The sequence below is a fragment of the Pungitius pungitius genome, chromosome 4 (genome assembly GCF_949316345.1).
Source record: "Pungitius pungitius chromosome 4, fPunPun2.1, whole genome shotgun sequence".
Classification (NCBI taxonomy): domain Eukaryota; kingdom Metazoa; phylum Chordata; class Actinopteri; order Perciformes; family Gasterosteidae; genus Pungitius; species Pungitius pungitius.
In genome coordinates, this window is record NC_084903.1 from 1,847,214 (window position 1) to 1,871,557 (window position 24,344).

Genomic DNA, 24,344 nt, shown 5'->3' on the forward strand with positions numbered 1-24,344 from the left:
TATTGTGTTGTTTTTTAGCAGGGAATACAAGGCTGGACCTAAAGACGAACCAAAGTTTGTTTTACAAAGAACAGATCGATTCGTTTTCAGGAAATTTCAAGAGAAGATTTGGTTGGCCATCAGTAAAAACTCTGTTTATTCCACTCTCACTAAGGGCCATACAACTCTTCCAAAACGGACAAAGATAAAAACCTCCTTCGAGCCGGAGTTGAACCAGCGACCTAAGGATACCTGCTAATTGCACATTGAATATCAGCCTACAGTCCTCCGCTCTACCAACTGAGCTATCGAAGGGTAAAGTTCAAGTGTTGTTTTTTAGCAGGGAATACAAGGCTGGACCTAAAGACGAACCAAAGTTTGTTTTACAAAGAACAGATCGATTCGTTTTCAGGAAATTTCAAAAGAAGATTTGGTTTGATATCAGTAAAATCCCTGTTTATTCCACTCTCACTAAGGGCCATACAACTCTTCCAAAACGGACAAAGATAAAAACCTCCTTCGAGCCGGAGTTGAACCAGCGACCTAAGGATACCTGCTAATTGCACATTGAATATCAGCCTACAGTCCTCCGCTCTACCAACTGAGCTATCGAACGGTGACAAAGATAAAATTCTCCTTCGAGCCGGAGTTGAACCAGATTTGGTTTGATATCAGTAAAATCCCTGTTTATTCCACTCTCACTAAGGGCCATACAACTCTTCCAAAACGGACAAAGATAAAATTCTCCTTCGAGCCGGAGTTGAACCAGCGACCTAAGGATACCTGCTAATTGCACATTGAATATCAGCCTACAGTCCTCCGCTCTACCAACTGAGCTATCGAAGGGTAAAGTTATTGTGTTGTTTTTTAGAAGGGAATACAAGGCTGGACCTAAAGACGAACCAAAGTTTGTTTTACAAAGAAGAGATGGATTCGTTTTCAGGAAATTTCAAGAGAAGATTTGGTTGGCCATCAGTAAAAACTCTGTTTATTCCACTCTCACTAAGGGCCATACAACTCTTCCAAAACGGACAAAGATAAAATTCTCCTTCGAGCCGGAGTTGAACCAGCGACCTAAGGATACCTGCTAATTGCACATTGAATATCAGCCTACAGTCCTCCGCTCTACCAACTGAGCTATCGAAGGGTAATCTTATTGAGTTGTTTTTTAGCATGTATAACAAAGCTTGACCTGAAGACGAACCAACGTTTGTTTTACAAAGAACAGATGGATTCGTTTTCAGGAAATTTCAAGAGAAGATTTGGTTGGCCATCAGTTAAAACTCTGTTAATTCCACTTTCACTAATAATGAAGGCCATACAACTCTTTCAAAACGGACAAAGATAAAATTCTCCTTCGAGCCGGAGTTGAACCAGCGACCTAAGGATACCTGCTAATTGCACATTGAATATCAGCCTACAGTCCTCCGCTCTACCAACTGAGCTATCGAAGGATAATCTTATTGAGTTGTTTTTTAGCCTGTATAACAAAGTTCGACCTGAAGACGAACCAAAGTTTGTTTTACAAAGAAGAGATGGATTCGTTTTCAGGAAATTTCAAGAGAAGATTTGGTTGGCCATCAGTAAAAACTCTGTTTATTCCACTCTCACTAAGGGCCATACAACTCTTCCAAAACGGACAAAGATAAAAACCTCCTTCGAGCCGGAGTTGAACCAGCGACCTAAGGATACCTGCTAATTGCACATTGAATATCAGCCTACAGTCCTCCGCTCTACCAACTGAGCTATCGAAGGGTAAAGTTCATGTGTTGTTTTTTAGCAGGGAATACAAGGCTGGACCTAAAGACGAACCAAAGTTTGTTTTACAAAGAACAGATGGATTCGTTTTCAGGAAATTTCAAAAGAAGATTTGGTTTGATATCAGTAAAATCCCTGTTTATTCCACTCTCACTAAGGGCCATACAACTCTTCCAAAACGGACAAAGATAAAAACCTCCTTCGAGCCGGAGTTGAACCAGCGACCTAAGGATACCTGCTAATTGCACATTGAATATCAGCCTACAGTCCTCCGCTCTACCAACTGAGCTATCGAAGGGTAATCTTATTGAGTTGTTTTTTAGCCTGTATAACAAAGTTCGACCTGAAGACGAACCAAAGTTTGTTTTACAAAGAAGAGATGGATTCGTTTTCAGGAAATTTCAAGAGAAGATTTGGTTGGCCATCAGTAAAAACTCTGTTTATTCCAATCTCACTAATAATGAGGGCCAAAGTTATTGTGTTGTTTTTTAGCAGGGAATACAAGGCTGGACCTAAAGACGAACCAAAGTTTGTTTTACAAAGAACAGATGGATTCGTTTTCAGGAAATTTCAAGAGAAGATTTGGTTTGATATCAGTAAAATCCCTGTTTATTCCACTCTCACTAAGGGCCATACAACTCTTCCAAAACGGACAAAGATAAAAACCTCCTTCGAGCCGGAGTTGAACCAGCGACCTAAGGATACCTGCTAATTGCACATTGAATATCAGCCTACAGTCCTCCGCTCTACCAACTGAGCTATCGAACGGTGACAAAGATAAAATTCTCCTTCGAGCCGGAGTTGAACCAGATTTGGTTTGATATCAGTAAAATCCCTGTTTATTCCACTCTCACTAAGGGCCATACAACTCTTCCAAAACGGACAAAGATAAAATTCTCCTTCGAGCCGGAGTTGAACCAGCGACCTAAGGATACCTGCTAATTGCACATTGAATATCAGCCTACAGTCCTCCGCTCTACCAACTGAGCTATCGAAGGGTAAAGTTATTGTGTTGTTTTTTAGAAGGGAATACAAGGCTGGACCTAAAGACGAACCAAAGTTTGTTTTACAAAGAAGAGATGGATTCGTTTTCAGGAAATTTCAAGAGAAGATTTGGTTGGCCATCAGTAAAAACTCTGTTTATTCCACTCTCACTAAGGGCCATACAACTCTTCCAAAACGGACAAAGATAAAATTCTCCTTCGAGCCGGAGTTGAACCAGCGACCTAAGGATACCTGCTAATTGCACATTGAATATCAGCCTACAGTCCTCCGCTCTACCAACTGAGCTATCGAAGGGTAATCTTATTGAGTTGTTTTTTAGCATGTATAACAAAGCTTGACCTGAAGACGAACCAACGTTTGTTTTACAAAGAACAGATGGATTCGTTTTCAGGAAATTTCAAGAGAAGATTTGGTTGGCCATCAGTTAAAACTCTGTTAATTCCACTTTCACTAATAATGAAGGCCATACAACTCTTTCAAAACGGACAAAGATAAAATTCTCCTTCGAGCCGGAGTTGAACCAGCGACCTAAGGATACCTGCTAATTGCACATTGAATATCAGCCTACAGTCCTCCGCTCTACCAACTGAGCTATCGAAGGATAATCTTATTGAGTTGTTTTTTAGCCTGTATAACAAAGTTCGACCTGAAGACGAACCAAAGTTTGTTTTACAAAGAAGAGATGGATTCGTTTTCAGGAAATTTCAAGAGAAGATTTGGTTGGCCATCAGTAAAAACTCTGTTTATTCCACTCTCACTAAGGGCCATACAACTCTTCCAAAACGGACAAAGATAAAAACCTCCTTCGAGCCGGAGTTGAACCAGCGACCTAAGGATACCTGCTAATTGCACATTGAATATCAGCCTACAGTCCTCCGCTCTACCAACTGAGCTATCGAAGGGTAAAGTTCATGTGTTGTTTTTTAGCAGGGAATACAAGGCTGGACCTAAAGACGAACCAAAGTTTGTTTTACAAAGAACAGATGGATTCGTTTTCAGGAAATTTCAAAAGAAGATTTGGTTTGATATCAGTAAAATCCCTGTTTATTCCACTCTCACTAAGGGCCATACAACTCTTCCAAAACGGACAAAGATAAAAACCTCCTTCGAGCCGGAGTTGAACCAGCGACCTAAGGATACCTGCTAATTGCACATTGAATATCAGCCTACAGTCCTCCGCTCTACCAACTGAGCTATCGAACGGTGACAAAGATAAAATTCTCCTTCGAGCCGGAGTTGAACCAGATTTGGTTTGATATCAGTAAAATCCCTGTTTATTCCACTCTCACTAAGGGCCATACAACTCTTCCAAAACGGACAAAGATAAAAACCTCCTTCGAGCCGGAGTTGAACCAGCGACCTAAGGATACCTGCTAATTGCACATTGAATATCAGCCTACAGTCCTCCGCTCTACCAACTGAGCTATCGAAGGGTAATCTTATTGAGTTGTTTTTTAGCATGTATAACAAAGCTTGACCTGAAGACGAACCAACGTTTGTTTTACAAAGAACAGATGGATTCGTTTTCAGGAAATGTCAAGAGAAGATTTGGTTGGCCATCAGTTAAAACTCTGTTTATTCCACTCTCACTAATAATGAGGGCCATACAACTCTTTCAAAACGGACAAAGATAAAATTCTCCTTCGAGCCGGAGTTGAACCAGCGACCTAAGGATACCTGCTAATTGCACATTGAATATCAGCCTACAGTCCTCCGCTCTACCAACTGAGCTATCGAAGGGTAATCTTATTGAGTTGTTTTTTAGCCTGTATAACAAAGTTCGACCTGAAGACGAACCAAAGTTTGTTTTACAAAGAAGAGATGGATTCGTTTTCAGGAAATTTCAAGAGAAGATTTGGTTGGCCATCAGTAAAAACTCTGTTTATTCCAATCTCACTAATAATGAGGGCCAAAGTTATTGTGTTGTTTTTTAGCAGGGAATACAAGGCTGGACCTAAAGACGAACCAAAGTTTGTTTTACAAAGAACAGATGGATTCGTTTTCAGGAAATTTCAAGAGAAGATTTGGTTTGATATCAGTAAAATCCCTGTTTATTCCACTCTCACTAAGGGCCATACAACTCTTCCAAAACGGACAAAGATAAAAACCTCCTTCGAGCCGGAGTTGAACCAGCGACCTAAGGATACCTGCTAATTGCACATTGAATATCAGCCTACAGTCCTCCGCTCTACCAACTGAGCTATCGAAGGGTAAAGTTATTGTGTTGTTTTTTAGCAGGGAATACAAGGCTGGACCTAAAGACGAACCAAAGTTTGTTTTACAAAGAACAGATGGATTCGTTTTCAGGAAATTTCAAAAGAAGATTTGGTTTGATATCAGTAAAATCCCTGTTTATTCCACTCTCACTAAGGGCCATACAACTCTTCCAAAACGGACAAAGATAAAAACCTCCTTCGAGCCGGAGTTGAACCAGCGACCTAAGGATACCTGCTAATTGCACATTGAATATCAGCCTACAGTCCTCCGCTCTACCAACTGAGCTATCGAAGGGTAAAGTTAATGTGTTGTTTTTTAGCAGGGAATACAAGGCTGGACCTAAAGACGAACCAAAGTCTGTTTTACAAAGAACAGATGGATTCGTTTTCAGGAAGTTTCAAGAGAAGATTTGGTTTGATATCAGTAAAATCCCTGTTTATTCCACTCTCACTATGGGCCATACAACTCTTCCAAAACGGACAAAGATAAAAACCTCCTTCGAGCCGGAGTTGAACCAGCGACCTAAGGATACCTGCTAATTGCACATTGAATATCAGCCTACAGTCCTCCGCTCTACGAACTGAGCTATCGAAGGGTGACAAAGATAAAATTCTCCTTCGAGCCGGAGTTGAACCAGATTTGGTTTGATATCAGTAAAATCCCTGTTTATTCCACTCTCACTAAGGGCCATACAACTCTTCCAAAACGGACAAAGATAAAAACCTCCTTCGAGCCGGAGTTGAACCAGCGACCTAAGGATACCTGCTAATTGCACATTGAATATCAGCCTACAGTCCTCTGCTCTACCAACTGAGCTATCGAAGGGTAATCTTATTGAGTTGTTTTTTAGCATGTATAACAAAGCTTGACCTGAAGACAAACAAACGTTTGTTTTACAAAGAACAGATGGATTCGTTTTCAGGAAATTTCAAGAGAAGATTTGGTTTGATATCAGTAAAAACTCTGTTTATTCCACTCTCACTAATAATGAGGGCCATACAACTCTTCCAAAACGGACAAAGACAATATTCTCCTTCGAGCCGGAGTTGAACCAGCGACCTAAGGATACCTGCTAATTGCACATTGAATATCAGCCTACAGTCCTCCGCTCTACCAACTGAGCTATCGAAGGGTAAAGTTATTGTGTTGTTTTTTAGCAGGGAATACAAGGCTGGACCTAAAGACGAACCAAAGTTTGTTTTACAAAGAACAGATCGATTCGTTTTCAGGAAATTTCAAGAGAAGATTTGGTTGGCCATCAGTAAAAACTCTGTTTATTCCACTCTCACTAAGGGCCATACAACTCTTCCAAAACGGACAAAGATAAAAACCTCCTTCGAGCCGGAGTTGAACCAGCGACCTAAGGATACCTGCTAATTGCACATTGAATATCAGCCTACAGTCCTCCGCTCTACCAACTGAGCTATCGAAGGGTAAAGTTCAAGTGTTGTTTTTTAGCAGGGAATACAAGGCTGGACCTAAAGACGAACCAAAGTTTGTTTTACAAAGAACAGATCGATTCGTTTTCAGGAAATTTCAAAAGAAGATTTGGTTTGATATCAGTAAAATCCCTGTTTATTCCACTCTCACTAAGGGCCATACAACTCTTCCAAAACGGACAAAGATAAAAACCTCCTTCGAGCCGGAGTTGAACCAGCGAACTAAGGATACCTGCTAATTGCACATTGAATATCAGCCTACAGTCCTCCGCTCTACCAACTGAGCTATCGAACGGTGACAAAGATAAAATTCTCCTTCGAGCCGGAGTTATACCAGATTTGGTTTGATATCAGTAAAATCCCTGTTTATTCCACTCTCACTAAGGGCCATACAACTCTTCCAAAACGGACAAAGATAAAATTCTCCTTCGAGCCGGAGTTGAACCAGCGACCTAAGGATACCTGCTAATTGCACATTGAATATCAGCCTACAGTCCTCCGCTCTACCAACTGAGCTATCGAAGGGTAAAGTTATTGTGTTGTTTTTTAGAAGTGAATACAAGGCTGGACCTAAAGACGAACCAAAGTTTGTTTTACAAAGAAGAGATGGATTCGTTTTCAGGAAATTTCAAGAGAAGATTTGGTTGGCCATCAGTAAAAACTCTGTTTATTCCACTCTCACTAAGGGCCATACAACTCTTCCAAAACGGACAAAGATAAAATTCTCCTTCGAGCCGGAGTTGAACCAGCGACCTAAGGATACCTGCTAATTGCACATTGAATATCAGCCTACAGTCCTCCGCTCTACCAACTGAGCTATCGAAGGGTAATCTTATTGAGTTGTTTTTTAGCATGTATAACAAAGCTTGACCTGAAGACGAACCAACGTTTGTTTTACAAAGAACAGATGGATTCGTTTTCAGGAAATTTCAAGAGAAGATTTGGTTGGCCATCAGTTAAAACTCTGTTAATTCCACTTTCACTAATAATGAAGGCCATACAACTCTTTCAAAACGGACAAAGATAAAATTCTCCTTCGAGCCGGAGTTGAACCAGCGACCTAAGGATACCTGCTAATTGCACATTGAATATCAGCCTACAGTCCTCCGCTCTACCAACTGAGCTATCGAAGGATAATCTTATTGAGTTGTTTTTTAGCCTGTATAACAAAGTTCGACCTGAAGACGAACCAAAGTTTGTTTTACAAAGAAGAGATGGATTCGTTTTCAGGAAATTTCAAGAGAAGATTTGGTTGGCCATCAGTAAAAACTCTGTTTATTCCACTCTCACTAAGGGCCATACAACTCTTCCAAAACGGACAAAGATAAAAACCTCCTTCGAGCCGGAGTTGAACCAGCGACCTAAGGATACCTGCTAATTGCACATTGAATATCAGCCTACAGTCCTCCGCTCTACCAACTGAGCTATCGAAGGGTAATGTTATTGTGTTGTTTTTTAGCAGGGAATACAAGGCTGGACCTAAAGACGAACCAAAGTTTGTTTTACAAAGAACAGATGGATTCGTTTTCAGGAAATTTCAAGAGAAGATTTGGTTTGATATCAGTAAAATCCCTGTTTATTCCACTCTCACTATGGGCCATACAACTCTTCCAAAACGGACAAAGATAAAAACCTCCTTCGAGCCGGAGTTGAACCAGCGACCTAAGGATACCTGCTAATTGCACATTGAATATCAGCCTACAGTCCTCCGCTCTACCAACTGAGCTATCGAAGGGTGACAAAGATAAAATTCTCCTTCGAGCCGGAGTTGAACCAGATTTGGTTTGATATCAGTAAAATCCCTGTTTATTCCACTCTCACTAAGGGCCATACAACTCTTCCAAAACGGACAAAGATAAAAACCTCCTTCGAGCCGGAGTTGAACCAGCGACCTAAGGATACCTGCTAATTGCACATTGAATATCAGCCTACAGTCCTCTGCTCTACCAACTGAGCTATCGAAGGGTAATCTTATTGAGTTGTTTTTTAGCATGTATAACAAAGCTTGACCTGAAGACGAACAAACGTTTGTTTTACAAAGAACAGATGGATTCGTTTTCAGGAAATTTCAAGAGAAGATTTGGTTGGCCATCAGTTAAAACTCTGTTTATTCCAATCTCACTAATAATGAGGGCCAAAGTTATTGTGTTGTTTTTTAGCAGGGAATACAAGGCTGGACCTAAAGACGAACCAAAGTTTGTTTTACAAAGAACAGATGGATTCGTTTTCAGGAAATTTCAAAAGAAGATTTGGTTGGCCATCAGTTAAAACTCTGTTTATTCCACTCTCACTAATAATGTGGGCCATACAACTCTTTCAAAACGGACAAAGATAAAATTCTCCTTCGAGCCGGAGTTGAACCAGCGACCTAAGGATACCTGCTAATTGCACATTGAATATCAGCCTACAGTCCTCCGCTCTACCAACTGAGCTATCGAAGGGTAATCTTATCGAGTTGTTTTTTAGCCTGTATAACAAAGTTCGACCTAAAGACGAACCAAAGTTTGTTTTACAAAGAACAGATGGATTCGTTTTCAGGAAATTTCAAGAGAAGATTTGGTTGGCCATCAGTAAAAACTCTGTTTATTCCAATCTCACTAATAATGAGGGCCATACAACTCTTCCAAAACGGACAAAGATAAAAACTTCTTTCGAGCCGGAGTTGAACCAGCAACCTAAGGATACCTGCTAATTGCACATTGAATATCAGCCTACAGTCCTCCGCTCTACCAACTGAGCTATCAAAGGGTAAAGTTATTGTGTTGTTTTTTAGCAGGGAATACAAGGCTGGACCTAAAGACGAACCAAAGTTTGTTTTACAAAGAACAGATGGATTCGTTTTCAGGAAGTTTCAAGAGAAGATTTGGTTTGATATCAGTAAAATCCCTGTTTATTCCACTCTCACTATGGGCCATACAACTCTTCCAAAACGGACAAAGATAAAAACCTCCTTCGAGCCGGAGTTGAACCAGCGACCTAAGGATACCTGCTAATTGCACATTGAATATCAGCCTACAGTCCTCCGCTCTACCAACTGAGCTATCGAAGGGTAATCTTATTGAGTTGTTTTTTAGCATGTATAACAAAGCTTGACCTGAAGACGAACAAACGTTTGTTTTACAAAGAACAGATGGATTCGTTTTCAGGAAATTTCAAGAGAAGATTTGGTTGGCCATCAGTTAAAACTCTGTTTATTCCAATCTCACTAATAATGAGGGCCAAAGTTATTGTGTTGTTTTTTAGCAGGGAATACAAGGCTGGACCTAAAGACGAACCAAAGTTTGTTTTACAAAGAACAGATGGATTCGTTTTCAGGAAATTTCAAAAGAAGATTTGGTTGGCCATCAGTTAAAACTCTGTTTATTCCACTCTCACTAATAATGTGGGCCATACAACTCTTTCAAAACGGACAAAGATAAAATTCTCCTTCGAGCCGGAGTTGAACCAGCGACCTAAGGATACCTGCTAATTGCACATTGAATATCAGCCTACAGTCCTCCGCTCTACCAACTGAGCTATCGAAGGGTAATCTTATCGAGTTGTTTTTTAGCCTGTATAACAAAGTTCGACCTAAAGACGAACCAAAGTTTGTTTTACAAAGAACAGATGGATTCGTTTTCAGGAAATTTCAAGAGAAGATTTGGTTGGCCATCAGTAAAAACTCTGTTTATTCCAATCTCACTAATAATGAGGGCCATACAACTCTTCCAAAACGGACAAAGATAAAAACTTCTTTCGAGCCGGAGTTGAACCAGCAACCTAAGGATACCTGCTAATTGCACATTGAATATCAGCCTACAGTCCTCCGCTCTACCAACTGAGCTATCAAAGGGTAAAGTTATTGTGTTGTTTTTTAGCAGGGAATACAAGGCTGGACCTAAAGACGAACCAAAGTTTGTTTTACAAAGAACAGATGGATTCGTTTTCAGGAAGTTTCAAGAGAAGATTTGGTTTGATATCAGTAAAATCCCTGTTTATTCCACTCTCACTAAGGGCCATACAACTCTTCCAAAACGGACAAAGAAAAACCTCCTTCGAGCCGGAGCTGAACCAGCGACCTAAGGATACCTGCTAATTGCACATTGAATATCAGCCTACAGTCCTCCGCTCTACCAACTGAGCTATCGAAGGGTGACAAAGATAAAATTCTCCTTCGAGTCGGAGTTGAACCAGATTTGGTTTGATATCAGTAAAATCCCTGTTTATTCCACTCTCACTAAGGGCCATACAACTCTTCCAAAACGGACAAAGATAAAAACCTCCTTCGAGCCGGAGTTGAACCAGCGACCTAAGGATACCTGCTAATTGCAAAATGAATATCAGCCTACAGTCCTCCGCTCTACCAACTGAGCTATCGAACGGTGACAAAGATAAAATTCTCCTTCGAGCCGGAGTTGAACCAGATTTGGTTTGATATCAGTAAAATCTCTGTTTATTCCACTCTCACTAAGGGCCATACAACTCTTCCAAAACGGACAAAGATAAAAACCTCCTTCGAGCCGGAGTTGAACCAGCGACCTAAGGATACCTGCTAATTGCAAAATGAATATCAGCCTACAGTCCTCCGCTCTACCAAATGAGCTATCGAACGGTGACAAAGATAAAATTCTCCTTCGAGCCGGAGTTGAACCAGATTTGGTTTGATATCAGTAAAATCCCTGTTTATTCCACTCTCACTAAGGGCCATACAACTCTTCCAAAACGGACAAAGATAAAATTCTCCTTGGAGCCGGAGTTGAACCAGCGACCTAAGGATACCTGCTAATTGCACATTGAATATCAGCCTACAGTCCTCCGCTCTACCAACTGAGCTATCGAAGGGTAAAGTTATTGTGTTGTTTTTTAGAAGGGAATACAAGGCTGGACCTAAAGACGAACCAAAGTTTGTTTTACAAAGAACAGATGGATTCGTTTTCAGGAAATTTCAAGAGAAGATTTGGTTTGATATCAGTAAAATCCCTGTTTATTCCACTCTCACTAAGGGCCATACAACTCTTCCAAAACGGACAAAGAAAAACTTCCTTCGAGCTGGAGTTGAACCAGCGACCTAAGGATACCTGCTAATTGCACATTGAATATCAGCCTACAGTCCTCCGCTCTACAAACTGAGCTATCGAAGGGTAAAGTTATTGTGTTGTTTTTTAGCAGGGAATACAAGGCTGGACCTAAAGACGAACCAAAGTTTGTTTTACAAAGAACAGATGGATTCGTTTTCAGGAAATTTCAAGAGAAGATTTGGTTTGATATCAGTAAAATCCCTGTTTATTCCACTCTCACTAAGGGCCATACAACTCTTCCAAAACGGACAAAGAAAAACCTCCTTCGAGCCGGAGCTGAACCAGCGACCTAAGGATACCTGCTAATTGCACATTGAATATCAGCCTACAGTCCTCCGCTCTACCAACTGAGCTATCGAAGGGTGACAAAGATAAAATTCTCCTTCGAGTCGGAGTTGAACCAGATTTGGTTTGATATCAGTAAAATCCCTGTTTATTCCACTCTCACTAAGGGCCATACAACTCTTCCAAAACGGACAAAGATAAAAACCTCCTTCGAGCCGGAGTTGAACCAGCGACCTAAGGATACCTGCTAATTGCAAAATGAATATCAGCCTACAGTCCTCCGCTCTACCAACTGAGCTATCGAACGGTGACAAAGATAAAATTCTCCTTCGAGCCGGAGTTGAACCAGATTTGGTTTGATATCAGTAAAATCCCTGTTTATTCCACTCTCACTAAGGGCCATACAACTCTTCCAAAACGGACAAAGATAAAAACCTCCTTCGAGCCGGAGTTGAACCAGCGACCTAAGGATACCTGCTAATCGCACATTGAATATCAGCCTACAGTCCTCCGCTATACCAACTGAGCTATCGAAGGTTAAAGTTATTGTGTTGTTTTTTAGCACGGAATACAAGGCTGGACCTAAAGACGAACCAAAGTTTGTTTTACAAAGAACAGATGGATTCGTTTTCAGGAAATTTCAAGAGAAGATTTGGTTTGATATCAGTAAAATCCCTGTTTATTCCACTCTCACTAATAATGAGGGCCATACAACTCTTCCAAAACGGACAAAGATAAAAACCTCCTTCGAGCCGGAGTTGAACCAGCGACCTAAGGATACCTGCTAATTGCACATTGAATATCAGCCTACAGTCCTCCGCTCTACCAACTGAGCTATCGAAGGGTGACAAAGATAAAATTCTCCTTCGAGCCGGAGTTGAACCAGATTTGGTTTGATATCAGTAAAATCCCTGTTTATTCTACTCTCACTAAGGGCCATACAACTCTTCCAAAACGGACAAAGATAAAAACCTCCTTCGAGCCGGAGTTGAACCAGCGACCTAAGGATACCTGCTAATTGCACATTGAATATCAGCCTACAGTCCTCCGCTATACCAACTGAGCTATCGAAGGTTAAAGTTATTGTGTTGTTTTTTAGCAGGGAATACAAGGCTGGACCTAAAGACGAACCAAAGTATGTTTTACAAAGAACAGATGGATTCGTTTTCAGGAAATTTCAAGAGAAGATTTGGTTTGATATCAGTAAAATCCCTGTTTATTCCACTCTCACTAAGGGGCATACAACTCTTCCAAAAGGGACAAAGATAAAAACCTCCTTCGAGCCGGAGTTGAACCAGCGACCTAAGGATACCTGCTAATTGCACATTGAATATCAGCCTACAGTCCTCCACTCTACCAACTGAGCTATCGAAGGGTGACAAAGATAAAATTCTCCTTCGAGCCGGAGTTGAACCAGATTTGGTTTGATATCAGTAAAATCCCTGTTTATTCCACTCTCACTAAGGGCCATACAACTCTTCCAAAACGGACAAAGATAAAAACCTCCTTCGAGCCGGAGTTGAACCAGCGACCTAAGGATCCCTGCTAATTGCACATTGAATATCAGCCTACAGTCCTCCGCTCTACCAACTGAGCTATCGAAGGGTAAAGTTAATGTGTTGTTTTTTAGCAGGGAATACAAGGCTGGACCTAAAGACGAACCAAAGTTTGTTTTACAAAGAACAGATGGATTCGTTTTCAGGAAATTTCAAAAGAAGATTTGGTTTGATATCAGTAAAATCCCTGTTTATTCCACTCTCACTAAGGGCCATACAACTGTTCCAAAACGGACAAAGATAAAAACCTCCTTCGAGCCGGAGTTGAACCAGCGACCTAAGGATACCTGCTAATTGCACATTGAATATCAGCCTACAGTCCTCCGCTCTACCAACTGAGCTATCGAAGGGTGACAAAGATAAAATTCTCCTTCGAGCCGGAGTTGAACCAGATTTGGTTTGATATCAGTAAAATCCCTGTTTATTCCACTCTCACTAAGGGCCATACAACTCTTCCAAAACGGACAAAGATAAAAACCTCCTTCGAGCCGGAGTTGAACCAGCGACCTAAGGATACCTGCTAATTGCACGTTGAATATCAGCCTACAGTCCTCCGCTCTACCAACTGAGCTATCGAAGGGTAAAGTTATTGTGTTGTTTTTTAGCAGGGAATACAAGGCTGGACCTAAAGACGAACCAAAGTTTGTTTTACAAAGAACAGATGGATTCGTTTTCAGGAAATTTCAAGAGAAGATTTGGTTGGCCATCAGTTAAAACTCTGTTTATTCCACTCTCACTAATAATGAGGGCCATACAACTCTTCCAAAAGGGACAAAGATAAAAACCTCCTTCGAGCCGGAGTTGAACCAGCGACCTAAGGATACCTGCTAATTGCACATTGAACATCAGCCTACAGTCCTCCGCTCTACCAACTGAGCTATCGAAGGGTGACAAACATAAAATTCTCCTTCGAGCCGGAGTTGAACCAGATTTGGTTTGATATCAGTAAAATCCCTGTTTATTCCACTCTCACTCAGGGCCATACAACTCTTCCAAAACGGACAAAGATAAAAAGCTCCTTCGAGCCGGAGTTGAACCAGCAACCTAAGGATACCTGCTAATTGCACATTGAATATCAGCCTACAGTCCTCCGCTCTACCAACTGAGCTATCGAAGGCTAATTTTGTTGTGTTGTTTTTTAGACTGTATAACAAAGCTTGACCTGAAGACGAACCAAAGTTTGTTTTACAAAGAACAGATGGATTTGTTTTCAGGAAATTTCAAGAGAAGATTTGGTTTGATATCAGTAAAATCCCTGTTTATTCCACTCTCACAAAGGGCCATACAACTCTTCCAAAACGGACAAAGATAAAATTCTCCTTCGAGCCGGAGTTGAACCAGCAACCTAAGGATACCTGCTAATTGCACATTGAATATCAGCCTACAGTCCTCCGCTCTACAAACTGAGCTATCGAAGGGTAAAGTTATTGTGTTGTTTTTTAGCAGGGAATACAAGGCTGGACCTAAAGACGAACCAAAGTTTGTTTTACAAAGAACAGATGGATTCGTTTTCAGGAAATTTCAAGAGAAGATTTGGTTTGATATCAGTAAAATCCCTGTTTATTCCACTCTCACTAAGGGCCATACAACTCTTCCAAAACGGACAAAGAAAAACCTCCTTCGAGCCGGAGCTGAACCAGCGACCTAAGGATACCTGCTAATTGCACATTGAATATCAGCCTACAGTCCTCCGCTCTACCAACTGAGCTATCGAAGGGTGACAAAGATAAAATTCTCCTTCGAGTCGGAGTTGAACCAGATTTGGTTTGATATCAGTAAAATCCCTGTTTATTCCACTCTCACTAAGGGCCATACAACTCTTCCAAAACGGACAAAGATAAAAACCTCCTTCGAGCCGGAGTTGAACCAGCGACCTAAGGATACCTGCTAATTGCACATTGAATATCAGCCTACAGTCCTCCGCTCTACCAACTGAGCTATCGAAGGGTAAAGTTAATGTGTTGTTTTTTAGCAGGGAATACAAGGCTGGACCTAAAGACGAACCAAAGTTTGTTTTACAAAGAACAGATGGATTCGTTTTCAGGAAATTTCAAAAGAAGATTTGGTTTGATATCAGTAAAATCCCTGTTTATTCCACTCTCACTAAGGGCCATACAACTGTTCCAAAACGGACAAAGATAAAAACCTCCTTCGAGCCGGAGTTGAACCAGCGACCTAAGGATACCTGCTAATTGCACATTGAATATCAGCCTACAGTCCTCCGCTCTACCAACTGAGCTATCGAAGGGTGACAAAGATAAAATTCTCCTTCGAGCCGGAGTTGAACCAGATTTGGTTTGATATCAGTAAAATCCCTGTTTATTCCACTCTCACTAAGGGCCATACAACTCTTCCAAAACGGACAAAGATAAAAACCTCCTTCGAGCCGGAGTTGAACCAGCGACCTAAGGATACCTGCTAATTGCACGTTGAATATCAGCCTACAGTCCTCCGCTCTACCAACTGAGCTATCGAAGGGTAAAGTTATTGTGTTGTTTTTTAGCAGGGAATACAAGGCTGGACCTAAAGACGAACCAAAGTTTGTTTTACAAAGAACAGATGGATTCGTTTTCAGGAAATTTCAAGAGAAGATTTGGTTGGCCATCAGTTAAAACTCTGTTTATTCCACTCTCACTAATAATGAGGGCCATACAACTCTTCCAAAAGGGACAAAGATAAAAACCTCCTTCGAGCCGGAGTTGAACCAGCGACCTAAGGATACCTGCTAATTGCACATTGAACATCAGCCTACAGTCCTCCGCTCTACCAACTGAGCTATCGAAGGGTGACAAACATAAAATTCTCCTTCGAGCCGGAGTTGAACCAGATTTGGTTTGATATCAGTAAAATCCCTGTTTATTCCACTCTCACTCAGGGCCATACAACTCTTCCAAAACGGACAAAGATAAAAAGCTCCTTCGAGCCGGAGTTGAACCAGCAACCTAAGGATACCTGCTAATTGCACATTGAATATCAGCCTACAGTCCTCCGCTCTACCAACTGAGCTATCGAAGGCTAATTTTGTTGTGTTGTTTTTTAGACTGTATAACAAAGCTTGACCTGAAGACGAACCAAAGTTTGTTTTACAAAGAACAGATGGATTTGTTTTCAGGAAATTTCAAGAGAAGATTTGGTTTGATATCAGTAAAATCCCTGTTTATTCCACTCTCACAAAGGGCCATACAACTCTTCCAAAACGGACAAAGATAAAATTCTCCTTCGAGCCGGAGTTGAACCAGCAACCTAAGGATACCTGCTAATTGCACATTGAATATCAGCCTACAGTCCTCCGCTCTACAAACTGAGCTATCGAAGGGTAAAGTTATTGTGTTGTTTTTTAGCAGGGAATACAAGGCTGGACCTAAAGACGAACCAAAGTTTGTTTTACAAAGAACAGATGGATTCGTTTTCAGGAAATTTCAAGAGAAGATTTGGTTTGATATCAGTAAAATCCCTGTTTATTCCACTCTCACTAAGGGCCATACAACTCTTCCAAAACGGACAAAGAAAAACCTCCTTCGAGCCGGAGCTGAACCAGCGACCTAAGGATACCTGCTAATTGCACATTGAATATCAGCCTACAGTCCTCCGCTCTACCAACTGAGCTATCGAAGGGTGACAAAGATAAAATTCTCCTTCGAGTCGGAGTTGAACCAGATTTGGTTTGATATCAGTAAAATCCCTGTTTATTCCACTCTCACTAAGGGCCATACAACTCTTCCAAAACGGACAAAGATAAAAACCTCCTTCGAGCCGGAGTTGAACCAGCGACCTAAGGATACCTGCTAATTGCAAAATGAATATCAGCCTACAGTCCTCCGCTCTACCAACTGAGCTATCGAACGGTGACAAAGATAAAATTCTCCTTCGAGCCGGAGTTGAACCAGATTTGGTTTGATATCAGTAAAATCTCTGTTTATTCCACTCTCACTAAGGGCCATACAACTCTTCCAAAACGGACAAAGATAAAAACCTCCTTCGAGCCGGAGTTGAACCAGCGACCTAAGGATACCTGCTAATTGCAAAATGAATATCAGCCTACAGTCCTCCGCTCTACCAAATGAGCTATCGAACGGTGACAAAGATAAAATTCTCCTTCGAGCCGGAGTTGAACCAGATTTGGTTTGATATCAGTAAAATCCCTGTTTATTCCACTCTCACTAAGGGCCATACAACTCTTCCAAAACGGACAAAGATAAAATTCTCCTTGGAGCCGGAGTTGAACCAGCGACCTAAGGATACCTGCTAATTGCACATTGAATATCAGCCTACAGTCCTCCGCTCTACCAACTGAGCTATCGAAGGGTAAAGTTATTGTGTTGTTTTTTAGAAGGGAATACAAGGCTGGACCTAAAGACGAACCAAAGTTTGTTTTACAAAGAACAGATGGATTCGTTTTCAGGAAATTTCAAGAGAAGATTTGGTTTGATATCAGTAAAATCCCTGTTTATTCCACTCTCACTAAGGGCCATACAACTCTTCCAAAACGGACAAAGAAAAACTTCCTTCGAGCTGGAGTTGAACCAGCGACCTAAGGATACCTGCTAATTGCACATTGAATATCAGCCTACAGTCCTCCGCTCTACAAACTGAGCTATCGAAGGGTAAAGTTATTGTGTTGTTTTTTAGCAGGGAATACAAGGCTGGACCTAAAGACGAACCAAAGTTTGTTTTACAAAGAACAGATGGATTCGTTTTCAGGAAATTTCAAGAGAAGATTTGGTTTGATATCAGTAAAATCCCTGTTTATTCCACTCTCACTAAGGGCCATACAACTCTTCCAAAACGGACAAAGAAAAACCTCCTTCGAGCCGGAGCTGAACCAGCGACCTAAGGATACCTGCTAATTGCACATTGAATATCAGCCTACAGTCCTCCGCTCTACCAACTGAGCTATCGAAGGGTGACAAAGATAAAATTCTCCTTCGAGTCGGAGTTGAACCAGATTTGGTTTGATATCAGTAAAATCCCTGTTTATTCCACTCTCACTAAGGGCCATACAACTCTTCCAAAACGGACAAAGATAAAAACCTCCTTCGAGCCGGAGTTGAACCAGCGACCTAAGGATACCTGCTAATTGCAAAATGAATATCAGCCTACAGTCCTCCGCTCTACCAACTGAGCTATCGAACGGTGACAAAGATAAAATTCTCCTTCGAGCCGGAGTTGAACCAGATTTGGTTTGATATCAGTAAAATCCCTGTTTATTCCACTCTCACTAAGGGCCATACAACTCTTCCAAAACGGACAAAGATAAAAACCTCCTTCGAGCCGGAGTTGAACCAGCGACCTAAGGATACCTGCTAATCGCACATTGAATATCAGCCTACAGTCCTCCGCTATACCAACTGAGCTATCGAAGGTTAAAGTTATTGTGTTGTTTTTTAGCACGGAATACAAGGCTGGACCTAAAGACGAACCAAAGTTTGTTTTACAAAGAACAGATGGATTCGTTTTCAGGAAATTTCAAGAGAAGATTTGGTTTGATATCAGTAAAATCCCTGTTTATTCCACTCTCACTAATAATGAGGGCCATACAACTCTTCCAAAACGGACAAAGATAAAAACCTCCTTCGAGCCGGAGTTGAACCAGCGACCTAAGGATACCTGCTAATTGCACATTGAATATCAGCCTACAGTCCTCCGCTCTACCAACTGAGCTATCGAAGGGTGACAAAGATAAAATTCTCCTTCGAGCCGGAGTTGAACCAGATTTGGTTTGATATCAGTAAAATCCCTGTTTATTCTACTCTCACTAAGGGCCATACAACTCTTCCAAAACGGACAAAGATAAAAACCTCCTTCGAGCCGGAGTTGAACCAGCGACCTAAGGATACCTGCTAATTGCACATTGAATATCAGCCTACAGTCCTCCGCTATACCAACTGAGCTATCGAAGGTTAAAGTTATTGTGTTGTTTTTTAGCAGGGAATACAAGGCTGGACCTAAAGACGAACCAAAGTATGTTTTACAAAGAACAGATGGATTCGTTTTCAGGAAATTTCAAGAGAAGATTTGGTTTGATATCAGTAAAATCCCTGTTTATTCCACTCTCACTAAGGGGCATACAACTCTTCCAAAAGGGACAAAGATAAAAACCTCCTTCGAGCCGGAGTTGAACCAGCGACCTAAGGATACCTGCTAATTGCACATTGAATATCAGCCTACAGTCCTCCACTCTACCAACTGAGCTATCGAAGGGTGACAAAGATAAAATTCTCCTTCGAGCCGGAGTTGAACCAGATTTGGTTTGATATCAGTAAAATCCCTGTTTATTCCACTCTCACTAAGGGCCATACAACTCTTCCAAAACGGACAAAGATAAAAACCTCCTTCGAGCCGGAGTTGAACCAGCGACCTAAGGATACCTGCTAATTGCACATTGAATATCAGCCTACAGTCCTCCGCTCTACCAACTGAGCTATCGAAGGGTAAAGTTAATGTGTTGTTTTTTAGCAGGGAATACAAGGCTGGACCTAAAGACGAACCAAAGTTTGTTTTACAAAGAACAGATGGATTCGTTTTCAGGAAATTTCAAAAGAAGATTTGGTTTGATATCAGTAAAATCCCTGTTTATTCCACTCTCACTAAGGGCCATACAACTGTTCCAAAACGGACAAAGATAAAAACCTCCTTCGAGCCGGAGTTGAACCAGCGACCTAAGGATACCTGCTAATTGCACATTGAATATCAGCCTACAGTCCTCCGCTCTACCAACTGAGCTATCGAAGGGTGACAAAGATAAAATTCTCCTTCGAGCCGGAGTTGAACCAGATTTGGTTTGATATCAGTAAAATCCCTGTTTATTCCACTCTCACTAAGGGCCATACAACTCTTCCAAAACGGACAAAGATAAAAACCTCCTTCGAGCCGGAGTTGAACCAGCGACCTAAGGATACCTGCTAATTGCACGTTGAATATCAGCCTACAGTCCTCCGCTCTACCAACTGAGCTATCGAAGGGTAAAGTTATTGTGTTGTTTTTTAGCAGGGAATACAAGGCTGGACCTAAAGACGAACCAAAGTTTGTTTTACAAAGAACAGATGGATTCGTTTTCAGGAAATTTCAAGAGAAGATTTGGTTGGCCATCAGTTAAAACTCTGTTTATTCCACTCTCACTAATAATGAGGGCCATACAACTCTTCCAAAAGGGACAAAGATAAAAACCTCCTTCGAGCCGGAGTTGAACCAGCGACCTAAGGATACCTGCTAATTGCACATTGAACATCAGCCTACAGTCCTCCGCTCTACCAACTGAGCTATCGAAGGGTGACAAACATAAAATTCTCCTTCGAGCCGGAGTTGAACCAGATTTGGTTTGATATCAGTAAAATCCCTGTTTATTCCACTCTCACTCAGGGCCATACAACTCTTCCAAAACGGACAAAGATAAAAAGCTCCTTCGAGCCGGAGTTGAACCAGCAACCTAAGGATACCTGCTAATTGCACATTGAATATCAGCCTACAGTCCTCCGCTCTACCAACTGAGCTATCGAAGGCTAATTTTGTTGTGTTGTTTTTTAGACTGTATAACAAAGCTTGACCTGAAGACGAACCAAAGTTTGTTTTACAAAGAACAGATGGATTTGTTTTCAGGAAATTTCAAGAGAAGATTTGGTTTGATATCAGTAAAATCCCTGTTTATTCCACTCTCACAAAGGGCCATACAACTCTTCCAAAACGGACAAAGATAAAATTCTCCTTCGAGCCGGAGTTGAACCAGCAACCTAAGGATACCTGCTAATTGCACATTGAATATCAGCCTACAGTCCTCCGCTCTACAAACTGAGCTATCGAAGGGTAAAGTTATTGTGTTGTTTTTTAGCAGGGAATACAAGGCTGGACCTAAAGACGAACCAAAGTTTGTTTTACAAAGAACAGATGGATTCGTTTTCAGGAAATTTCAAGAGAAGATTTGGTTTGATATCAGTAAAATCCCTGTTTATTCCACTCTCACTAAGGGCCATACAACTCTTCCAAAACGGACAAAGAAAAACCTCCTTTGAGCCGGAGCTGAACCAGCGACCTAAGGATACCTGCTAATTGCACATTGAATATCAGCCTACAGTCCTCCGCTCTACCAACTGAGCTATCGAAGGGTGACAAAGATAAAATTCTCCTTCGAGTCGGAGTTGAACCAGATTTGGTTTGATATCAGTAAAATCCCTGTTTATTCCACTCTCACTAAGGGCCATACAACTCTTCCAAAACGGACAAAGAAAAACCTCCTTCGAGCCGGAGTTGAACCAGCGACCTAAGGATACCTGCTAATTGCACATTGAATATCAGCCTACAGTCCTCCGCTCTACCAACTGAGCTATCGAAGGTTAAAGTTAATGTGTTGTTTTTTAGCAGGGAATACAAGGCTGGACCTAAAGACGAACCAAAGTTTGTTTTACAAAGAACAGATGGATTCGTTTTCAGGAAATTTCAAAAGAAGATTTGGTTTGATATCAGTAAAATCCCTGTTTATTCCACTCTCACTAAGGGCCATACAACTCTTCCAAAACGGACAAAGATAAAAACCTCCTTCGAGCCGGAGTTGAACCAGCGACCTAAGGATACCTGCTAATTGCACATTGAATATCAGCCTACAGTCCTCCGCTCTACCAACTGAGCTATCGAAGGGTGACAAAGATAAAATTCTCCTTCGAGCCGGAGTTGAATCAGATTTGGTTTGATATCAGTAAAATCCCTGTTTATTCCACTCTCACTAAGGGCCATACAACTCTTCCAAAACGGACAAAGATAAAAACCTCCTTCGAGCCGGAGTTGAACCAGCGACCTAAGGATACCTGCTAATTGCAAAATGAATATCAGCCTACAGTCCTCCGCTCTACCAACTGAGCTATCGAAGGGTGACAAAGATAAAATTCTCCTTCGAGCCGGAGTTGAACCAGATTTGGTTTGATATCAGTAAAATCCCTGTTTATTCCACTCTCACTAAGGGCCATACAACTCTTCCAAAACGGACAAAGATAAAAACCTCCTTCGAGCCGGAGTTGAACCAGCGACCTAAGGATACCTGCTAATTGCAAAATGAATATCAGCCTACAGTCCTCCGCTCTACCAACTGAGCTATCGAAGGGTGACAAAGATAAAATTCTCCTTCGAGCCGGAGTTGAATCAGATTTGGTTTGATATCAGTAAAATCCCTGTTTATTCCACTCTCACTAAGGGCCATACAACTCTTCCAAAACGGACAAAGATAAAAACCTCCTTCGAGCCGGAGTTGAACCAGCGACCTAAGGATACCTGCTAATTGCAAAATGAATATCAGCCTACAGTCCTCCGCTCTACCAACTGAGCTATCGAAGGGTGACAAAGATAAAATTCTCCTTCGAGCCGGAGTTGAACCAGATTTGGTTTGATATCAGTAAAATCCCTGTTTATTCCACTCTCACTAAGGGCCATACAACTGTTCCAAAACGGACAAAGATAAAAACCTCCTTCGAGCCGGAGTTGAACCAGCGACCTAAGGATACCTGCTAATTGCACATTGAATATCAGCCTACAGTCCTCCGCTCTACCAACTGAGCTATCGAAGGGTGACAAAGATAAAATTCTCCTTCGAGCCGGAGTTGAACCAGATTTGGTTTGATATCAGTAAAATCCCTGTTTATTCCACTCTCACTAAGGGCCATACAACTCTTCCAAAACGGACAAAGATAAAAACCTCCTTCGAGCCGGAGTTGAACCAGCAACCTAAGGATACCTGCTAATTGCACGTTGAATATCAGCCTACAGTCCTCCGCTCTACCAACTGAGCTATCGAAGGGTGACAAAGATAAAATTCTCCTTCGAGCCGGAGTTGAATCAGATTTGGTTTGATATCAGTAAAATCCCTGTTTATTCCACTCTCACTAAGGGCCATACAACTCTTCCAAAACGGACAAAGATAAAAACCTCCTTCGAGCCGGAGTTGAACCAGCGACCTAAGGATACCTGCTAATTGCAAAATGAATATCAGCCTACAGTCCTCCGCTCTACCAACTGAGCTATCGAAGGGTGACAAAGATAAAATTCTCCTTCGAGCCGGAGTTGAACCAGATTTGGTTTGATATCAGTAAAATCCCTGTTTATTCCACTCTCACTAAGGGCCATACAACTGTTCCAAAACGGACAAAGATAAAAACCTCCTTCGAGCCGGAGTTGAACCAGCGACCTAAGGATACCTGCTAATTGCACATTGAATATCAGCCTACAGTCCTCCGCTCTACCAACTGAGCTATCGAAGGGTGACAAAGATAAAATTCTCCTTCGAGCCGGAGTTGAACCAGATTTGGTTTGATATCAGTAAAATCCCTGTTTATTCCACTCTCACTAAGGGCCATACAACTCTTCCAAAACGGACAAAGATAAAAACCTCCTTCGAGCCGGAGTTGAACCAGCGACCTAAGGATACCTGCTAATTGCACGTTGAATATCAGCCTACAGTCCTCCGCTCTACCAACTGAGCTATCGAAGGGTGACAAAGATAAAATTCTCCTTCGAGCCGGAGTTGAATCAGATTTGGTTTGATATCAGTAAAATCCCTGTTTATTCCACTCTCACTAAGGGCCATACAACTCTTCCAAAACGGACAAAGATAAAAACCTCCTTCGAGCCGGAGTTGAACCAGCGACCTAAGGATACCTGCTAATTGCAAAATGAATATCAGCCTACAGTCCTCCGCTCTACCAACTGAGCTATCGAAGGGTGACAAAGATAAAATTCTCCTTCGAGCCGGAGTTGAATCAGATTTGGTTTGATATCAGTAAAATCCCTGTTTATTCCACTCTCACTAAGGGCCATACAACTCTTCCAAAACGGACAAAGATAAAAACCTCCTTCGAGCCGGAGTTGAACCAGCGACCTAAGGATACCTGCTAATTGCAAAATGAATATCAGCCTACAGTCCTCCGCTCTACCAACTGAGCTATCGAAGGGTGACAAAGATAAAATTCTCCTTCGAGCCGGAGTTGAATCAGATTTGGTTTGATATCAGTAAAATCCCTGTTTATTCCACTCTCACTAAGGGCCATACAACTCTTCCAAAACGGACAAAG

The 24,344-nt window shown here is 41.5% G+C and overlaps 57 non-coding genes across 57 annotated transcripts; all 57 read right to left on the bottom strand.

Annotated features, from left to right (window-relative positions):
• Positions 1-193: 193 nt before the first annotated feature.
• Positions 194-294, bottom strand: trnay-gua (transfer RNA tyrosine (anticodon GUA)). Its single transcript has 2 exons — positions 258-294; positions 194-229 (listed from the first exon to the last, which is right to left on the bottom strand). It is a non-coding gene; the product is annotated as a tRNA-Tyr (tRNA).
• Positions 295-724: 430 nt separating this feature from the next.
• On the bottom strand, positions 725-825 carry trnay-gua (transfer RNA tyrosine (anticodon GUA)). The gene is made up of 2 exons: positions 789-825; positions 725-760 (listed from the first exon to the last, which is right to left on the bottom strand). It is a non-coding gene; the product is annotated as a tRNA-Tyr (tRNA).
• A 200-nt stretch (positions 826-1,025) lies between these two features.
• Positions 1,026-1,126, bottom strand: trnay-gua (transfer RNA tyrosine (anticodon GUA)). Its single transcript has 2 exons — positions 1,090-1,126; positions 1,026-1,061 (listed from the first exon to the last, which is right to left on the bottom strand). It is a non-coding gene; the product is annotated as a tRNA-Tyr (tRNA).
• A 206-nt stretch (positions 1,127-1,332) lies between these two features.
• On the bottom strand, positions 1,333-1,433 carry trnay-gua (transfer RNA tyrosine (anticodon GUA)). Its single transcript has 2 exons — positions 1,397-1,433; positions 1,333-1,368 (listed from the first exon to the last, which is right to left on the bottom strand). It is a non-coding gene; the product is annotated as a tRNA-Tyr (tRNA).
• A 200-nt stretch (positions 1,434-1,633) lies between these two features.
• Positions 1,634-1,734, bottom strand: trnay-gua (transfer RNA tyrosine (anticodon GUA)). The gene is made up of 2 exons: positions 1,698-1,734; positions 1,634-1,669 (listed from the first exon to the last, which is right to left on the bottom strand). It is a non-coding gene; the product is annotated as a tRNA-Tyr (tRNA).
• A 200-nt stretch (positions 1,735-1,934) lies between these two features.
• trnay-gua (transfer RNA tyrosine (anticodon GUA)) lies at positions 1,935-2,035 on the bottom strand. Its single transcript has 2 exons — positions 1,999-2,035; positions 1,935-1,970 (listed from the first exon to the last, which is right to left on the bottom strand). It is a non-coding gene; the product is annotated as a tRNA-Tyr (tRNA).
• A 599-nt stretch (positions 2,036-2,634) lies between these two features.
• On the bottom strand, positions 2,635-2,735 carry trnay-gua (transfer RNA tyrosine (anticodon GUA)). Its single transcript has 2 exons — positions 2,699-2,735; positions 2,635-2,670 (listed from the first exon to the last, which is right to left on the bottom strand). It is a non-coding gene; the product is annotated as a tRNA-Tyr (tRNA).
• Positions 2,736-2,935: 200 nt separating this feature from the next.
• Positions 2,936-3,036, bottom strand: trnay-gua (transfer RNA tyrosine (anticodon GUA)). Its single transcript has 2 exons — positions 3,000-3,036; positions 2,936-2,971 (listed from the first exon to the last, which is right to left on the bottom strand). It is a non-coding gene; the product is annotated as a tRNA-Tyr (tRNA).
• A 206-nt stretch (positions 3,037-3,242) lies between these two features.
• On the bottom strand, positions 3,243-3,343 carry trnay-gua (transfer RNA tyrosine (anticodon GUA)). The gene is made up of 2 exons: positions 3,307-3,343; positions 3,243-3,278 (listed from the first exon to the last, which is right to left on the bottom strand). It is a non-coding gene; the product is annotated as a tRNA-Tyr (tRNA).
• Positions 3,344-3,543: 200 nt separating this feature from the next.
• Positions 3,544-3,644, bottom strand: trnay-gua (transfer RNA tyrosine (anticodon GUA)). The gene is made up of 2 exons: positions 3,608-3,644; positions 3,544-3,579 (listed from the first exon to the last, which is right to left on the bottom strand). It is a non-coding gene; the product is annotated as a tRNA-Tyr (tRNA).
• Positions 3,645-4,074: 430 nt separating this feature from the next.
• trnay-gua (transfer RNA tyrosine (anticodon GUA)) lies at positions 4,075-4,175 on the bottom strand. Its single transcript has 2 exons — positions 4,139-4,175; positions 4,075-4,110 (listed from the first exon to the last, which is right to left on the bottom strand). It is a non-coding gene; the product is annotated as a tRNA-Tyr (tRNA).
• A 206-nt stretch (positions 4,176-4,381) lies between these two features.
• On the bottom strand, positions 4,382-4,482 carry trnay-gua (transfer RNA tyrosine (anticodon GUA)). The gene is made up of 2 exons: positions 4,446-4,482; positions 4,382-4,417 (listed from the first exon to the last, which is right to left on the bottom strand). It is a non-coding gene; the product is annotated as a tRNA-Tyr (tRNA).
• Positions 4,483-4,851: 369 nt separating this feature from the next.
• Positions 4,852-4,952, bottom strand: trnay-gua (transfer RNA tyrosine (anticodon GUA)). Its single transcript has 2 exons — positions 4,916-4,952; positions 4,852-4,887 (listed from the first exon to the last, which is right to left on the bottom strand). It is a non-coding gene; the product is annotated as a tRNA-Tyr (tRNA).
• Positions 4,953-5,152: 200 nt separating this feature from the next.
• On the bottom strand, positions 5,153-5,253 carry trnay-gua (transfer RNA tyrosine (anticodon GUA)). The gene is made up of 2 exons: positions 5,217-5,253; positions 5,153-5,188 (listed from the first exon to the last, which is right to left on the bottom strand). It is a non-coding gene; the product is annotated as a tRNA-Tyr (tRNA).
• Positions 5,254-5,683: 430 nt separating this feature from the next.
• trnay-gua (transfer RNA tyrosine (anticodon GUA)) lies at positions 5,684-5,784 on the bottom strand. The gene is made up of 2 exons: positions 5,748-5,784; positions 5,684-5,719 (listed from the first exon to the last, which is right to left on the bottom strand). It is a non-coding gene; the product is annotated as a tRNA-Tyr (tRNA).
• A 206-nt stretch (positions 5,785-5,990) lies between these two features.
• On the bottom strand, positions 5,991-6,091 carry trnay-gua (transfer RNA tyrosine (anticodon GUA)). The gene is made up of 2 exons: positions 6,055-6,091; positions 5,991-6,026 (listed from the first exon to the last, which is right to left on the bottom strand). It is a non-coding gene; the product is annotated as a tRNA-Tyr (tRNA).
• A 200-nt stretch (positions 6,092-6,291) lies between these two features.
• Positions 6,292-6,392, bottom strand: trnay-gua (transfer RNA tyrosine (anticodon GUA)). The gene is made up of 2 exons: positions 6,356-6,392; positions 6,292-6,327 (listed from the first exon to the last, which is right to left on the bottom strand). It is a non-coding gene; the product is annotated as a tRNA-Tyr (tRNA).
• Positions 6,393-6,822: 430 nt separating this feature from the next.
• On the bottom strand, positions 6,823-6,923 carry trnay-gua (transfer RNA tyrosine (anticodon GUA)). The gene is made up of 2 exons: positions 6,887-6,923; positions 6,823-6,858 (listed from the first exon to the last, which is right to left on the bottom strand). It is a non-coding gene; the product is annotated as a tRNA-Tyr (tRNA).
• Positions 6,924-7,123: 200 nt separating this feature from the next.
• On the bottom strand, positions 7,124-7,224 carry trnay-gua (transfer RNA tyrosine (anticodon GUA)). Its single transcript has 2 exons — positions 7,188-7,224; positions 7,124-7,159 (listed from the first exon to the last, which is right to left on the bottom strand). It is a non-coding gene; the product is annotated as a tRNA-Tyr (tRNA).
• Positions 7,225-7,430: 206 nt separating this feature from the next.
• On the bottom strand, positions 7,431-7,531 carry trnay-gua (transfer RNA tyrosine (anticodon GUA)). The gene is made up of 2 exons: positions 7,495-7,531; positions 7,431-7,466 (listed from the first exon to the last, which is right to left on the bottom strand). It is a non-coding gene; the product is annotated as a tRNA-Tyr (tRNA).
• A 200-nt stretch (positions 7,532-7,731) lies between these two features.
• Positions 7,732-7,832, bottom strand: trnay-gua (transfer RNA tyrosine (anticodon GUA)). The gene is made up of 2 exons: positions 7,796-7,832; positions 7,732-7,767 (listed from the first exon to the last, which is right to left on the bottom strand). It is a non-coding gene; the product is annotated as a tRNA-Tyr (tRNA).
• Positions 7,833-8,032: 200 nt separating this feature from the next.
• trnay-gua (transfer RNA tyrosine (anticodon GUA)) lies at positions 8,033-8,133 on the bottom strand. Its single transcript has 2 exons — positions 8,097-8,133; positions 8,033-8,068 (listed from the first exon to the last, which is right to left on the bottom strand). It is a non-coding gene; the product is annotated as a tRNA-Tyr (tRNA).
• A 129-nt stretch (positions 8,134-8,262) lies between these two features.
• trnay-gua (transfer RNA tyrosine (anticodon GUA)) lies at positions 8,263-8,363 on the bottom strand. Its single transcript has 2 exons — positions 8,327-8,363; positions 8,263-8,298 (listed from the first exon to the last, which is right to left on the bottom strand). It is a non-coding gene; the product is annotated as a tRNA-Tyr (tRNA).
• A 375-nt stretch (positions 8,364-8,738) lies between these two features.
• trnay-gua (transfer RNA tyrosine (anticodon GUA)) lies at positions 8,739-8,839 on the bottom strand. The gene is made up of 2 exons: positions 8,803-8,839; positions 8,739-8,774 (listed from the first exon to the last, which is right to left on the bottom strand). It is a non-coding gene; the product is annotated as a tRNA-Tyr (tRNA).
• Positions 8,840-9,346: 507 nt separating this feature from the next.
• Positions 9,347-9,447, bottom strand: trnay-gua (transfer RNA tyrosine (anticodon GUA)). Its single transcript has 2 exons — positions 9,411-9,447; positions 9,347-9,382 (listed from the first exon to the last, which is right to left on the bottom strand). It is a non-coding gene; the product is annotated as a tRNA-Tyr (tRNA).
• Positions 9,448-9,822: 375 nt separating this feature from the next.
• Positions 9,823-9,923, bottom strand: trnay-gua (transfer RNA tyrosine (anticodon GUA)). The gene is made up of 2 exons: positions 9,887-9,923; positions 9,823-9,858 (listed from the first exon to the last, which is right to left on the bottom strand). It is a non-coding gene; the product is annotated as a tRNA-Tyr (tRNA).
• A 2,560-nt stretch (positions 9,924-12,483) lies between these two features.
• trnay-gua (transfer RNA tyrosine (anticodon GUA)) lies at positions 12,484-12,584 on the bottom strand. The gene is made up of 2 exons: positions 12,548-12,584; positions 12,484-12,519 (listed from the first exon to the last, which is right to left on the bottom strand). It is a non-coding gene; the product is annotated as a tRNA-Tyr (tRNA).
• Positions 12,585-13,014: 430 nt separating this feature from the next.
• trnay-gua (transfer RNA tyrosine (anticodon GUA)) lies at positions 13,015-13,115 on the bottom strand. Its single transcript has 2 exons — positions 13,079-13,115; positions 13,015-13,050 (listed from the first exon to the last, which is right to left on the bottom strand). It is a non-coding gene; the product is annotated as a tRNA-Tyr (tRNA).
• Positions 13,116-13,244: 129 nt separating this feature from the next.
• Positions 13,245-13,345, bottom strand: trnay-gua (transfer RNA tyrosine (anticodon GUA)). The gene is made up of 2 exons: positions 13,309-13,345; positions 13,245-13,280 (listed from the first exon to the last, which is right to left on the bottom strand). It is a non-coding gene; the product is annotated as a tRNA-Tyr (tRNA).
• Positions 13,346-13,545: 200 nt separating this feature from the next.
• On the bottom strand, positions 13,546-13,646 carry trnay-gua (transfer RNA tyrosine (anticodon GUA)). The gene is made up of 2 exons: positions 13,610-13,646; positions 13,546-13,581 (listed from the first exon to the last, which is right to left on the bottom strand). It is a non-coding gene; the product is annotated as a tRNA-Tyr (tRNA).
• A 129-nt stretch (positions 13,647-13,775) lies between these two features.
• On the bottom strand, positions 13,776-13,876 carry trnay-gua (transfer RNA tyrosine (anticodon GUA)). Its single transcript has 2 exons — positions 13,840-13,876; positions 13,776-13,811 (listed from the first exon to the last, which is right to left on the bottom strand). It is a non-coding gene; the product is annotated as a tRNA-Tyr (tRNA).
• A 206-nt stretch (positions 13,877-14,082) lies between these two features.
• Positions 14,083-14,183, bottom strand: trnay-gua (transfer RNA tyrosine (anticodon GUA)). Its single transcript has 2 exons — positions 14,147-14,183; positions 14,083-14,118 (listed from the first exon to the last, which is right to left on the bottom strand). It is a non-coding gene; the product is annotated as a tRNA-Tyr (tRNA).
• Positions 14,184-14,312: 129 nt separating this feature from the next.
• On the bottom strand, positions 14,313-14,413 carry trnay-gua (transfer RNA tyrosine (anticodon GUA)). The gene is made up of 2 exons: positions 14,377-14,413; positions 14,313-14,348 (listed from the first exon to the last, which is right to left on the bottom strand). It is a non-coding gene; the product is annotated as a tRNA-Tyr (tRNA).
• Positions 14,414-15,142: 729 nt separating this feature from the next.
• Positions 15,143-15,243, bottom strand: trnay-gua (transfer RNA tyrosine (anticodon GUA)). Its single transcript has 2 exons — positions 15,207-15,243; positions 15,143-15,178 (listed from the first exon to the last, which is right to left on the bottom strand). It is a non-coding gene; the product is annotated as a tRNA-Tyr (tRNA).
• Positions 15,244-15,443: 200 nt separating this feature from the next.
• trnay-gua (transfer RNA tyrosine (anticodon GUA)) lies at positions 15,444-15,544 on the bottom strand. Its single transcript has 2 exons — positions 15,508-15,544; positions 15,444-15,479 (listed from the first exon to the last, which is right to left on the bottom strand). It is a non-coding gene; the product is annotated as a tRNA-Tyr (tRNA).
• Positions 15,545-15,673: 129 nt separating this feature from the next.
• Positions 15,674-15,774, bottom strand: trnay-gua (transfer RNA tyrosine (anticodon GUA)). Its single transcript has 2 exons — positions 15,738-15,774; positions 15,674-15,709 (listed from the first exon to the last, which is right to left on the bottom strand). It is a non-coding gene; the product is annotated as a tRNA-Tyr (tRNA).
• A 206-nt stretch (positions 15,775-15,980) lies between these two features.
• trnay-gua (transfer RNA tyrosine (anticodon GUA)) lies at positions 15,981-16,081 on the bottom strand. Its single transcript has 2 exons — positions 16,045-16,081; positions 15,981-16,016 (listed from the first exon to the last, which is right to left on the bottom strand). It is a non-coding gene; the product is annotated as a tRNA-Tyr (tRNA).
• Positions 16,082-16,210: 129 nt separating this feature from the next.
• trnay-gua (transfer RNA tyrosine (anticodon GUA)) lies at positions 16,211-16,311 on the bottom strand. The gene is made up of 2 exons: positions 16,275-16,311; positions 16,211-16,246 (listed from the first exon to the last, which is right to left on the bottom strand). It is a non-coding gene; the product is annotated as a tRNA-Tyr (tRNA).
• Positions 16,312-18,865: 2,554 nt separating this feature from the next.
• trnay-gua (transfer RNA tyrosine (anticodon GUA)) lies at positions 18,866-18,966 on the bottom strand. Its single transcript has 2 exons — positions 18,930-18,966; positions 18,866-18,901 (listed from the first exon to the last, which is right to left on the bottom strand). It is a non-coding gene; the product is annotated as a tRNA-Tyr (tRNA).
• Positions 18,967-19,396: 430 nt separating this feature from the next.
• On the bottom strand, positions 19,397-19,497 carry trnay-gua (transfer RNA tyrosine (anticodon GUA)). Its single transcript has 2 exons — positions 19,461-19,497; positions 19,397-19,432 (listed from the first exon to the last, which is right to left on the bottom strand). It is a non-coding gene; the product is annotated as a tRNA-Tyr (tRNA).
• A 129-nt stretch (positions 19,498-19,626) lies between these two features.
• Positions 19,627-19,727, bottom strand: trnay-gua (transfer RNA tyrosine (anticodon GUA)). Its single transcript has 2 exons — positions 19,691-19,727; positions 19,627-19,662 (listed from the first exon to the last, which is right to left on the bottom strand). It is a non-coding gene; the product is annotated as a tRNA-Tyr (tRNA).
• Positions 19,728-19,927: 200 nt separating this feature from the next.
• Positions 19,928-20,028, bottom strand: trnay-gua (transfer RNA tyrosine (anticodon GUA)). Its single transcript has 2 exons — positions 19,992-20,028; positions 19,928-19,963 (listed from the first exon to the last, which is right to left on the bottom strand). It is a non-coding gene; the product is annotated as a tRNA-Tyr (tRNA).
• Positions 20,029-20,157: 129 nt separating this feature from the next.
• On the bottom strand, positions 20,158-20,258 carry trnay-gua (transfer RNA tyrosine (anticodon GUA)). Its single transcript has 2 exons — positions 20,222-20,258; positions 20,158-20,193 (listed from the first exon to the last, which is right to left on the bottom strand). It is a non-coding gene; the product is annotated as a tRNA-Tyr (tRNA).
• A 206-nt stretch (positions 20,259-20,464) lies between these two features.
• trnay-gua (transfer RNA tyrosine (anticodon GUA)) lies at positions 20,465-20,565 on the bottom strand. Its single transcript has 2 exons — positions 20,529-20,565; positions 20,465-20,500 (listed from the first exon to the last, which is right to left on the bottom strand). It is a non-coding gene; the product is annotated as a tRNA-Tyr (tRNA).
• A 129-nt stretch (positions 20,566-20,694) lies between these two features.
• On the bottom strand, positions 20,695-20,795 carry trnay-gua (transfer RNA tyrosine (anticodon GUA)). The gene is made up of 2 exons: positions 20,759-20,795; positions 20,695-20,730 (listed from the first exon to the last, which is right to left on the bottom strand). It is a non-coding gene; the product is annotated as a tRNA-Tyr (tRNA).
• A 727-nt stretch (positions 20,796-21,522) lies between these two features.
• Positions 21,523-21,623, bottom strand: trnay-gua (transfer RNA tyrosine (anticodon GUA)). The gene is made up of 2 exons: positions 21,587-21,623; positions 21,523-21,558 (listed from the first exon to the last, which is right to left on the bottom strand). It is a non-coding gene; the product is annotated as a tRNA-Tyr (tRNA).
• Positions 21,624-21,823: 200 nt separating this feature from the next.
• Positions 21,824-21,924, bottom strand: trnay-gua (transfer RNA tyrosine (anticodon GUA)). Its single transcript has 2 exons — positions 21,888-21,924; positions 21,824-21,859 (listed from the first exon to the last, which is right to left on the bottom strand). It is a non-coding gene; the product is annotated as a tRNA-Tyr (tRNA).
• Positions 21,925-22,053: 129 nt separating this feature from the next.
• Positions 22,054-22,154, bottom strand: trnay-gua (transfer RNA tyrosine (anticodon GUA)). Its single transcript has 2 exons — positions 22,118-22,154; positions 22,054-22,089 (listed from the first exon to the last, which is right to left on the bottom strand). It is a non-coding gene; the product is annotated as a tRNA-Tyr (tRNA).
• Positions 22,155-22,283: 129 nt separating this feature from the next.
• On the bottom strand, positions 22,284-22,384 carry trnay-gua (transfer RNA tyrosine (anticodon GUA)). The gene is made up of 2 exons: positions 22,348-22,384; positions 22,284-22,319 (listed from the first exon to the last, which is right to left on the bottom strand). It is a non-coding gene; the product is annotated as a tRNA-Tyr (tRNA).
• A 129-nt stretch (positions 22,385-22,513) lies between these two features.
• On the bottom strand, positions 22,514-22,614 carry trnay-gua (transfer RNA tyrosine (anticodon GUA)). The gene is made up of 2 exons: positions 22,578-22,614; positions 22,514-22,549 (listed from the first exon to the last, which is right to left on the bottom strand). It is a non-coding gene; the product is annotated as a tRNA-Tyr (tRNA).
• Positions 22,615-22,743: 129 nt separating this feature from the next.
• trnay-gua (transfer RNA tyrosine (anticodon GUA)) lies at positions 22,744-22,844 on the bottom strand. Its single transcript has 2 exons — positions 22,808-22,844; positions 22,744-22,779 (listed from the first exon to the last, which is right to left on the bottom strand). It is a non-coding gene; the product is annotated as a tRNA-Tyr (tRNA).
• Positions 22,845-22,973: 129 nt separating this feature from the next.
• trnay-gua (transfer RNA tyrosine (anticodon GUA)) lies at positions 22,974-23,074 on the bottom strand. Its single transcript has 2 exons — positions 23,038-23,074; positions 22,974-23,009 (listed from the first exon to the last, which is right to left on the bottom strand). It is a non-coding gene; the product is annotated as a tRNA-Tyr (tRNA).
• A 129-nt stretch (positions 23,075-23,203) lies between these two features.
• Positions 23,204-23,304, bottom strand: trnay-gua (transfer RNA tyrosine (anticodon GUA)). Its single transcript has 2 exons — positions 23,268-23,304; positions 23,204-23,239 (listed from the first exon to the last, which is right to left on the bottom strand). It is a non-coding gene; the product is annotated as a tRNA-Tyr (tRNA).
• Positions 23,305-23,433: 129 nt separating this feature from the next.
• On the bottom strand, positions 23,434-23,534 carry trnay-gua (transfer RNA tyrosine (anticodon GUA)). The gene is made up of 2 exons: positions 23,498-23,534; positions 23,434-23,469 (listed from the first exon to the last, which is right to left on the bottom strand). It is a non-coding gene; the product is annotated as a tRNA-Tyr (tRNA).
• A 129-nt stretch (positions 23,535-23,663) lies between these two features.
• trnay-gua (transfer RNA tyrosine (anticodon GUA)) lies at positions 23,664-23,764 on the bottom strand. The gene is made up of 2 exons: positions 23,728-23,764; positions 23,664-23,699 (listed from the first exon to the last, which is right to left on the bottom strand). It is a non-coding gene; the product is annotated as a tRNA-Tyr (tRNA).
• A 129-nt stretch (positions 23,765-23,893) lies between these two features.
• On the bottom strand, positions 23,894-23,994 carry trnay-gua (transfer RNA tyrosine (anticodon GUA)). Its single transcript has 2 exons — positions 23,958-23,994; positions 23,894-23,929 (listed from the first exon to the last, which is right to left on the bottom strand). It is a non-coding gene; the product is annotated as a tRNA-Tyr (tRNA).
• A 129-nt stretch (positions 23,995-24,123) lies between these two features.
• Positions 24,124-24,224, bottom strand: trnay-gua (transfer RNA tyrosine (anticodon GUA)). The gene is made up of 2 exons: positions 24,188-24,224; positions 24,124-24,159 (listed from the first exon to the last, which is right to left on the bottom strand). It is a non-coding gene; the product is annotated as a tRNA-Tyr (tRNA).
• Between the last annotated feature and the right edge of the window lie 120 nt (positions 24,225-24,344).